Below are 10,932 nucleotides of genomic sequence, written 5' to 3'. Positions count from 1 at the left end.
CATGTTTGGTGTGTCTCCCAGGTGGCTTGTGGCAAACTTTAAACAACACTTTGTATGGATATCTTTAAGAAATGGCTTTCTTCTTGCCACTCTTCCATAAAGGCCAGATTTGTGCAATATACGACTGATTGTTGTCCTATGGACAGAGTCTCCCACCTCAGCTGTAGATCTCTGAGGTTCATCCAGAGTGATCATGGGCCTCTTGGCTGCATCTCTGATCAGTCTTCTCCTTGTATGAGCTGAAAGTTTAGAGGGACGGCCAGGTCTTGGTAGATTTGCAGTGGTCTGATACTCCTTCCATTTCAATATTATCGCTTGCACAGTGCTCCTTGGGATGTTTAAAGCTTGGGAAATCTTTTTGTATCCAAATCCGGCTTTAAACTTCTTCACAACAGTATCTCGGACCTGCCTGGTGTGTTCCTTGTTCTTCATGATGCTCTCTGCGCTTTTAACGGACCTCTGAGACTATCACAGTGCAGGTGCATTTATACGGAGACTTGATTACACACAGGTGGATTGTCTTTATCATCATTAGTCATTTAGGTCAACATTGGATCATTCAGAGATCCTCACTGAACTTCTGGAGAGAGTTTGCTGCACTGAAAGTAAAGGGGCTGAATAATTTTGCACGCCCAATTTTTCAGTTTTTGATTTGTTTAAAAAAGTTTGAAATATCCAATAAATGTCGTTCCACTTCATGATTGTGTCCCACTTGTTGTTGATTCTTCACAAAAAATACAGTTTTATATCTTTATGTTTGAAGCCTGAAATGTGGCAAAAGGTCGCAAAGTTCATGGGGGCCGAATACTTTCGCAAGGCACTGTATATAAAAACTGAGGAAAAATCACAATTTCAAATGCACTGAGCTTTTAAGAAAATAGGATAACATGCATTAAGGGGATGGATCACTTCAAAGAGGATTTTTACAATATTTCCCATTAACCTTGGCTATTAGAAGGTTTTTAAGTGCACAATCTGATCACCTACACACTTATCAAATGCCAATTGTCTTAACGATTTTCCATAATTGGGTTAGGGTTCGTTTTTTCCCCCACATATGGCATTTTTCAATGGTCTAATATACAAAATCAGATGTTAGGCCTTGGAGAATCTGTGGTACAGTGCCTTCAGAAAGTATTCATACCCCTTGACTTATTCCAGCCTGAATGCAAAATAGTTTGAATATATATTTTCTCCTCACCCATCCTACACACAATGCCCCTATAATGACAAAGTGTAAAAAAAAATGATTTTAGACATTTTTGCAAATGTATTGCAAATGAAATACAGAAATATCTCATTTACATAAGTATTCACAGCCCTGAGTCAATACTTTGTAGAAGCACCTTTGGTGCCGATTAAAGCTTTGAGTAGCCTTGGGTATGTCTGTGTTACAGCTTTGAGTAGCCTTGGGTATGTCTGTGTTACAGCTTTGAGTAGCCTTGGGTATGTCTGTGTTACAGCTTTGAGTAGCCTTGGGTATGTCTGTGTTACAGCTTTGAGTAGACTTGGGTATGTCTGTGTCAGCTTTGAGTAGCCTTGGGTATGTCTGTGTTACAGCTTTGAGTAGCCTTGGGTATGTCTGTGTCAGCTTTGAGTAGCATTGGGTATGTCTGTGTTACAGCTTTGAGTAGCCTTGGGTATGTCTGTGTCAGCTTTGAGTAGCCTTGGGTATGTCTGTGTTACAGCTTTGAGTAGCCTTGGGTATGTCTGTGTCAGCTTTGAGTAGCTTTGGGTATGTCTGTGTCAGCTTTGAGTAGCCTTGGGTATGTCTGTGTCAGCTTTGAGTAGCCTTGGGTATGTCTGTGTTACAGCTTTGAGTAGCCTTGGGTATGTCTGTGTTACAGCTTTGAGTAGCCTTGGGTATGTCTGTGTCAGCTTTGAGTAGCATTGGGTATGTCTGTGTCAGCTTTGAGTAGCCTTGGGTATGTCTGTGTTACAGCTTTGAGTAGCCTTGGGTATGTCTGTGTTACAGCTTTGAGTAGCCTTGGGTATGTCTGTGTCAGCTTTGAGTAGCCTTGGGTATGTCTGTGTCAGATTTGAGTAGCATTGGGTATGTCTGTGTCAGCTTTGAGTAGCCTTGGGTATGTCTGTGTTACAGCTTTGAGTAGCCTTGGGTATGTCTGTGTCAGCTTTGAGTAGCCTTGGGTATGTCTGTGTTACAGCTTTGAGTAGCCTTGGGTATGTCTGTGTCAGCTTTGAGTAGCCTTGGGTATGTCTGTGTCAGCTTTGAGTAGCATTGGGTATGTCTGTGTCAGCTTTGAGTAGCCTTGGGTATGTCTGTGTCAGCTTTGAGTAGCCTTGGGTATGTCTGTGTTACAGCTTTGAGTAGCCTTGGGTATGTCTGTGTCAGCTTTGAGTAGCCTTGGGTATGTCTGTGTCAGCTTTGAGTAGCATTGGGTATGTCTGTGTCAGATTTGAGTAGCATTGGGTATGTCTGTGTCAGCTTTGAGTAGCCTTGGGTATGTCTGTGTTACAGCTTTGAGTAGCCTTGGGTATGTCTGTGTCAGCTTTGAGTAGCATTGGGTATGTCTGTGTCAGCTTTGAGTAGCCTTGGGTATGTCTGTGTTACAGCTTTGAGTAGCCTTGGGTATGTCTGTGTCAGCTTTGAGTAGCCTTGGGTATGTCTGTGTCAGATTTGAGTAGCATTGGGTATGTCTGTGTTACAGCTTTGAGTAGCCTTGGGTATGTCTGTGTCAGCTTTGAGTAGCATTGGGTATGTCTGTGTCAGCTTTGAGTAGCCTTTGGTATGTCTGTGTTACAGCTTTGAGTAGCCTTGGGTATGTCTGTGTCAGCTTTGAGTAGCCTTGGGTATGTCTGTGTCAGCTTTGAGTAGCATTGGGTATGTCTGTGTCAGCTTTGAGTAGCCTTGGGTATGTCTGTGTCAGCTTTGAGTAGCCTTGGGTATATATGTGTCAGCTTTGAGTAGCCTTGGGTATGTCTGTGTTACAGCTTTGAGTAGCATTGGGTATGTCTGTGTCAGCTTTGAGTAGCCTTGGGTATGTCTGTGTCAGCTTTGAGTAGCATTGGGTATGTCTGTGTCAGCTTTGAGTAGCCTTGGGTATGTCTGTGTCAGCTTTGAGTAGCATTGGGTATGTCTGTGTTACTTCTTTGAGTAGCATTGGGTATGTCTGTGTCAGCTTTGAGTAGCATTGGGCATGTCTTTGTTACAGCTTTGAGTAGCCTTGGGTATGTCTGTGTTACAGCTTTGAGTAGCCTTGGGTATGTCTGTGTCAGCTTTGAGTAGCATTGGGTATGTCTGTGTTACAGCTTTGAGTAGCATTGGGTATGTCTGTGTCAGCTTTGAGTAGCATTGGGTATGTCTGTGTTACAGCTTTGAGTAGCATTGGGTATGTCTGTGTTACAGCTTTGAGTAGCATTGGGTATGTCTGTGTCAGCGTTGAGTAGCATTGGGTATGTCTGTGTTACAGCTTTGAGTAGCATTGGGTATGTCTGTATTACAGCTTTGAGTAGCATTGGGTATGTCTGTGTCAGCTTTGAGTAGCCTTGGGTATGTCTGTGTTACAGCTTTGAGTAGCCTTGGGTATGTCTGTGTCAGCTTTGAGTAGCATTGGGTATGTCTGTGTTACAGCTTTGAGTAGCCTTGGGTATGTCTGTGTCAGCTTTGAGTAGCCTTGGGTATGTCTGTGTCAGCTTTGAGTAGCCTTGGGTATGTCTGTGTTACAGCTTTGAGTAGCCTTGGGTATGTCTGTGTCAGCTTTGAGTAGCCTTGGGTATGTCTGTGTCAGCTTTGAGTAGCCTTGGGTATGTCTGTGTTACAGCTTTGAGTAGCCTTGGGTATGTCTGTGTCAGCTTTGAGTAGCCTTGGGTATGTCTGTGTCAGCTTTGAGTAGTAATGGGTATGTCTGTATCAGATTCGCACATCTTTATTAGGGATATTTTCAGCCATTTTTCCTTGCAAATTTCTTCAAGCTCTGTTAAGTTAGATGGGGAGCGGAACTGAACAATCCTCAAGTCTTTCCAAAGACTTTCAAGTCACTCAAGAACTTTCACATTCTTGTTCTGAAGCCATTCCACCGTTGCTTTTTAAATGTATTTTATTTTACCTTTATTTCACGAGGCAAGTCAGTTAAGAACAAATTCTTATTTTCAATGACGGTCTAGGAACAGTGGGTTAACTGCCTGTTCAGGGGCAGAATGACAGATTTGTACCTTGTCAGCTAGGGGGTTTGAACTTGCAACCTTCCGGTTACTAGTCCAACGCTCTAACCACTAGGCTACCCTGCCGCCCCGGGGGGCGGCAGGGTAGCCTAATGCCTGGGTCCATTGTCTTGTTGGAATGTAAATCTTCCTCAGTCTAAGGTCGTTTTGCACTCTGAAGCAGGTTCTCATCAGGGATTTGGCTGCATTTGTCTCCATTCATTGTTTCCTCTATCCTTACCAGTCTCCCAGTCCCTGCTGCCACCACCATGCTTCACGGTAGGGATGGTGCCACCATCATGCTTCACGGTAGGGATGGTGCCAGGTTTCCTCCAGACGTGACGCTTGGCATACAGACCAAAGAGTTCAATCTTGGTTTCATCAGACCAGAGAATCTTGTTTCTCATGGTCTGAGAGTCTTTAGGTGCCTTTTGGCAAACTCCAAGTGGGATGTTTTACTGAGGAGTGGCTTCCGCCTGGCCAATCTACCATAAAGGCCTGATTGGTGGAATGCTGCAGAGATGGTTGTCCTTCTGGAAGGTTCTCCCATCTCCACAGAGGGACTCTAGAGCACTGTCAGGGTGACCATCGGGTTCTTGGTCACCTCCCTGACCAAGGCCCTTCAGTGCCGATTGCTCAGTTTGGCCGGGCGGCCAGCTCTGGGATAAGTCTTGGTGGTTCCACACTTCTTCCATTTAAGAATGATGGAGGCCACTTCTTGGGGACCTTCAATGCTACATAAATGTGTGCCTCGACACAATCCTGTCTCGTAGCTCTACGGACAATTCCGTTGACCTCATAGCTTGGTTTTTGCTCTGACATGCACTGTCAACTGTGTGACCTTATCTAGACAGGTGTGTGCCTTTCCAATTTAATTTACCACAGGTGGACTCCAATCAAGTTGTAGAAACATCTCAAGGATGATCAATGGAAACAGGATGCACCCGAGCTCAATTTCCAGTCTCATAGCAAAGGGTCTGAATACTTCTTAATTTTTAATACATTTGCAACAATTTCTAAAAACCTGTTTGAATTTTTTTGGAATCAATTTTAGAATAAGGCATGTTTTGCCACTAATATAAAATACCAGTGACTTCCATTGTTCCACAGAGAGCGTTGCTCACCTTGTCACTTGTCAAAGAAGCCAGTGAGGAGGCGTCGCCCACAGGGCAACCAACAGGCATCTCGCACCGACCGTGAGTGGGAGGAGTATACCATTAGGCACCACCCACTCTCTGCACATTCCCAAATCTGCAGCACATGGGGTGTATTCATTAGTGAACACCGTAGCAACATATTTTCCTACGAAAACAAGAGTTTCTTATTGGACAAATTCAAGTAGGGCTCTCACCGTTTGGTTCTTAGTGTTTGGTTCTGTTTGGTTTCTAGTGAATACACCCTTGAACACAGTGCAGTGGTTAATTAGACATTAGTCAGGCACTTTATCAGTTGTAATGGGAATTCGCATTCACGGCACAGAGAGAGCACAAAGAGGCTTTTCATCACATTATTCTGTATCAGAAAATTAATGTTCTTTAAGAAGGTGTTGCATTCACACTACGGCTAAATAATCAGAAATATGGGGGCTTTCAGTCTTTGTTACCAGAGCCTGGACAATTTCTCTATAAATGACATGGGGGGAAAAGAGAAATGCTCTATAATACATTGATACTCATTAGTTTCTTTTGCAGTTCTTCACTTCAAATAAAATCGGCCTACATTAAAAAGGGTCGCCTCGGTTCTTTTATTCAACATGTTGGGACATATTCTTTCCCTCCTCTGGTGTAACAACCATTTTACCACTGAAACACATAGAGGCCTACTCACAATGGTAATAAACTCTGTTGTTCGAACGATGAGGGTAAACACCTTACAGCTGCACCACCCGTTTTTGGCTATGACATCACACAGAGCAGGGCAACTTCCTGCTTAGAGACATCATCATCAACATAAACAATAGCAACAGGATTCAAATATGCCAAGATGGACAGTACTGGCATATTGTAACATCTGCCATTTCTGAAGGCATCCATTTTGTTGTTGTTGATTTCTTAAAGAAGAAGTTGCCAGCCCCACTGTCAAATTGCTAAGTCTACCTATAATGTTTATGCAGGAGGGATATTAAAAAACAACTCTCCACTGTAGAGCAAGCATCTTCAAAAGGCATTTGCCTCCAAGAGCGCATTGGCTCAAGGGTTTTATGCTACATTAAGTCCACAAGCAAACCCTCAAACTAACTACAAAACATGTCTGACTCGATCAACGGCTTTGGTGTTTGGTGGCCAGCTAGCTACAAAACATGTCTGCCTCGATCAACGGCTTTGGCATTTGCTGGACAGCTAGCCACAAAACATGTCTGCCTCCTAGATTAACGGCTTTGGGGGACAGCCAGAGCTATTTGTGATGGATCTTCGCTGTCATGAGCAGGTGAGCCAGAGGCAGACCCTGTGATGATATGACAGGACCACTGGTTTAATAAGTCCTGTCCGTCTCTTTTCATCTTGAGGTGCTCTACCGTCTCATCTAGTGTTCTCATCTCAGAACACACAAAGAGCCGATACCTAAAGAGAACTGAAGCTAGCCACAGCCGTTAGTGCCTTTCCACACAGTTGTTGTTTTTTTACCAAGAGGAAAAGCAAAGATACTAAGCCTGAGGCATCTGAAAGGAAACATCTACTAACAAGGTGTTTGACATCCACAGTTGAGTTACATCTATTACAAGTTGCATAAGAGATCCAAAAAATGACATGCTCTTTTCAGACGGAGTGAATGAATGTCAACATGAAGGCAATCGAGCTAATGGAGGAAATCCACACCTAGTAGGATCACGCTGAGATAATGATCTGGCTAGCTGGCAGCGACCTAGAAACCGGAGTAAAATCCATGGGCTGGTGTACGCACAGACAATCTCACATCCTCTTTACTGGCTCCCACACTGGGAGCCTCAGGGAGCCACACAGTCCTTTAGGATGGCAGTGGATTACTTTAGAGGTGGATAGAGGACAATCTGAAGCTCTGTATTCGCCTCTCACTTTGGCTGGGAAACAAACACATATACAACACAAACTGATAGGCATTAAAAGGGACAGTTTGGGTATATCATGTTTAACATGCTTATTGAATTTTATGATCTTCTCTTGACATTCTCATTATCTATGTTGATGAATACAGTATATTGGATTATGTAGCCTGCATATTTATGTCTATAGTAGCTTATGTTCTAACTTTGGGATTTGCTATTTCCGCATTTTTTATTACAATGTACTTTTTTTCTGCTGCTAAAACTGATAATATTAGTAAAAGCCTTTAATGTTTTTTGCATCTGGATCACACTGCTCTTGATATACACTCAGTTTATTAGGTACACCACCACGTTCGCGAAAATTGTTCACTCCTCTTTACAGTGAGTTACGTGGCCGTGGCTTGCTATAGAAAGCAGGCAGACAGGCATTGAGGCATTCAGTTACTGTTCGATTGAACGTTAGAATGGGCAAAAACGAGTGACCTAAGCGACATTGAGTGTGGCATGATTGTCGCTGTCAAGGCACACCGGTTCCAGTATCTCAGAAACAGACGGTCTCCTGGGCTTTTCACACACGACAGTGTCTAAGGGTTTACTGAGAATGGACAAACAAAAAACATCCAGTCAGCGGCAGTCCTGTGGGTGAAAACAGCTCGTTGATGAGAGGTTGAAGGAGAAGGACAAGAATAACAGAGGCATCTGCCAGTCCCTTTGGTCTAATCTCCCTGGGCAATGTTCTAAAGTTGAGTGGCTGGTCTCCTGTGTGTGAAGGCCGAAACGAAAGATGAGAAGGGTCTATGCCCTAGCATATTCACACCCACAGAGGGGCTGTGAAGATCTACAGTATGAGTCAGTTCTGTCTCCCTCTATTTCACGATTGAACACGGTACTGTACTGTACGGAGCATAAAACGAGAAAGGCATGACAGCTCCCATACTTCACAGAGAGAGAGAGTCAACAGGATGTGTGACACGTCAATCCAGGAACAAGCTATTCCAAACAGAATTCCCAAGAACCTTATGGGAATATTTTGGAAATTTTAAGCCGTAATAAGGACATTTTGAGGGAATGCCTGAGCAAAAATTAAGACACAAATAGAGCAGAAAATAACTGGAGTAAAATAACTACACAACGCTATATCCATCCCTATCATGAACAACAGCAACAGTAATGTCTAAAGAAGTGTCGCATACTAGTCTTTGTAAGGGAAACACTGCCATCTTAAGCATAAATTCTGACAGTAGGTATACATGTGTACTGTAGAGAATGAATGCTTGATGGTTTGCAACATTTTCCATTTTACTGGTCACTTCAAGTCCTTGTAAATGACTCATTCTTTAAAATCAGCCTCCTAATGTGCTCTAAGTAATTAAAATACAATTGGTATTCATGCTATCCACCTAAACACTGGCAAAAAAAACTACTGTAACCATGGTGACTGTCTACAGCTACAAACATAACTCTTCCCTGTCACCCAAAGTATTTGTTACATTTTGAATGCTTAGCAGGACAGGAAAAATGGTCTAATTCAAACACTTATCAATAAAAAAATCCCTGGTCATCCCTACTGCTTCTTATCTGGCAGAATCACTAAACATGAATGCTTCATTTGTAAATTATGTCTGAGTGTTGGAGTGTGCCCCTGGCTTTCCGGAAATACAAAAAAACAACATCGGGTTTGCTTAATATAAGGAATTTGAAATCATTTTTCTTTTACTTTTACTTTTGATACTTAAGTATATTTAAACCTAAAAACTTTTAGACTTTTACTCAAGTAGTATTTTACTTGCCGACTTTCACTCAAGTAATTCTCTAGTAAGGCAACTTTACTTTGACTTTTTCCACAACTGCCTGTGTCCCCTACAGTCATGTCCCGCCTTCCTCAGCTTGGCTCATGTCTTTGTTTGGGTTTAATTGGATGAACATTACAATATTTACACATTGCATATTCCAATTGGATGCCCCGTTCAAATAATTTGTGAGATTGATCCATTTAAGACCGTTTATCATACGAACAATAAATATTGATCTGAGTAAATTCATTTCTATCCTCAAATAGGTTTTCTTTAAATAATTGGATATAGGAATCCAATATGAATAGAGTGTCATTAACTGATTTGATGCCGAGATACAGACACACGAATACCTCACAAGCCGTGCCATCTGTTTCTAAACTAGTTTGCCAGGTGCCAGAGGAGGAGGGAGCCTTGCAGCGGTACACTTGTACTCCTGAATGAATAGAAAAGACTCATCATGAATATTTAAATTGTTAATTATACCGAGCCAATTGGATAGCAGGCAGCTAATGCTCTCTGGCACTGTGCGGGGGACCCAATTTCCTCTGGATCTAAATATTGAAATATTTTGTTGTCTGCACCTGCAGCACTTGACCTTTGAGAAGATGAATAGATAGCTGGTTTTGGACTTCCAGGGTCTTATTCATTGGGGCTCTCATACAATTTACATTTGCATTTTAGTAATTTAGCAGACACTCTTATCCAGAGTGATTTACAGTTACCTAGGTGGGACAACCACATACACTACACGACCAAAAGTATGTTGACACCTGCTCTCTCATTCCAAAATCATGGGCATTAATATGGAGTTGGTCCCGCCTTTGCTGCTATAACAGCCTCCACTTTTCTGGGAAGGCTTTCCACTAGATGTTGTAACATTGCTGTGGGGACTTGCTTTCATTCAGCCACAAGAGCATTAGTGAGGTCGGGCACTGATGTCGGGCGATAAGTCCTGGCTCGCAGTTGGCATTCCAATTCATCTCAAAGGTGTTCCATAGGGTTGAGGTCAGGGTTCTGTACAGGCCAATCTAAAAAATAAAAATATACTGTATACATATATATTTTTTTGTTGATCAATCTAATATTTATATATATCTTAATTCCATTATTTTACATTTAGATTTGTGTGTATTGTTGTGAATCATTTTTAGATAATACTGCACTGTTAGATACAGTACTACTGCACTGTTGGAGCTAGGAACACAAGCTTTTCACTACACCCGCAATAACATCTGCTAAATATGTGTAGTTGACCAATAAAATTTGATTTGATTATAGTTCTTCCACACCAATCTCAGCAAACCATTTCTGTATGGACCTCGCTTTGTGCACGGGGGCATCGTCATGCTGAAACAGGAACGGGCCTTCCCCAAAATGTTGCCACAAAGCTGGAAGTACAGAATGGTCTAGAATGTCATTGTACACTGTAGCGTTAAGATTTCCCTTCACTGGAACTAAGGGGCCTAGCCCGAACCATGAAAAACAGCCTCAAACCATTTTTTCTCCTCAACCAAACCACCAAATTAGCTGTTATTCTGAAGTGGAAACGTCTAGGAACAGCAATGGCTCAACCACAAAGTAGTAGGCCACACTCCCCATACGCAATGCCAAGCATCGTCTGGAGTGGTGTAAAGCTCACCGCCATTCTGGAGCAGTGGAAACGCATTCTCTGGAATGATGAATCAGCTTCACCATCTGGCAGTTCGATGAATGAATCTGGGTTTGGCGGATGCCAGGAGAATGCTACCTGCCTGAAATACATAGTGCCAACTATAAAGTTTGGTGGATTAGGAATAATGGTCTGGGGCTGTTTTTCATGGTTTGAGCTAGGCCCCTTAGTTCCAGTGACGGGAAATCTTAACGCTACAGCATACAATGACATTCTAGATGATTCTGTGCTTCCAACTTTATTGGCCTTTTCCTATTTCAGTATGACAATGCCCCTGTGCACAA

This window comes from Oncorhynchus kisutch, linkage group LG7 (genome assembly GCF_002021735.2).
Source record: "Oncorhynchus kisutch isolate 150728-3 linkage group LG7, Okis_V2, whole genome shotgun sequence".
In the NCBI taxonomy this organism is placed as follows: Eukaryota; Metazoa; Chordata; class Actinopteri; order Salmoniformes; family Salmonidae; genus Oncorhynchus; species Oncorhynchus kisutch.
Note: the sequence above shows the minus strand (reverse complement) of the source record.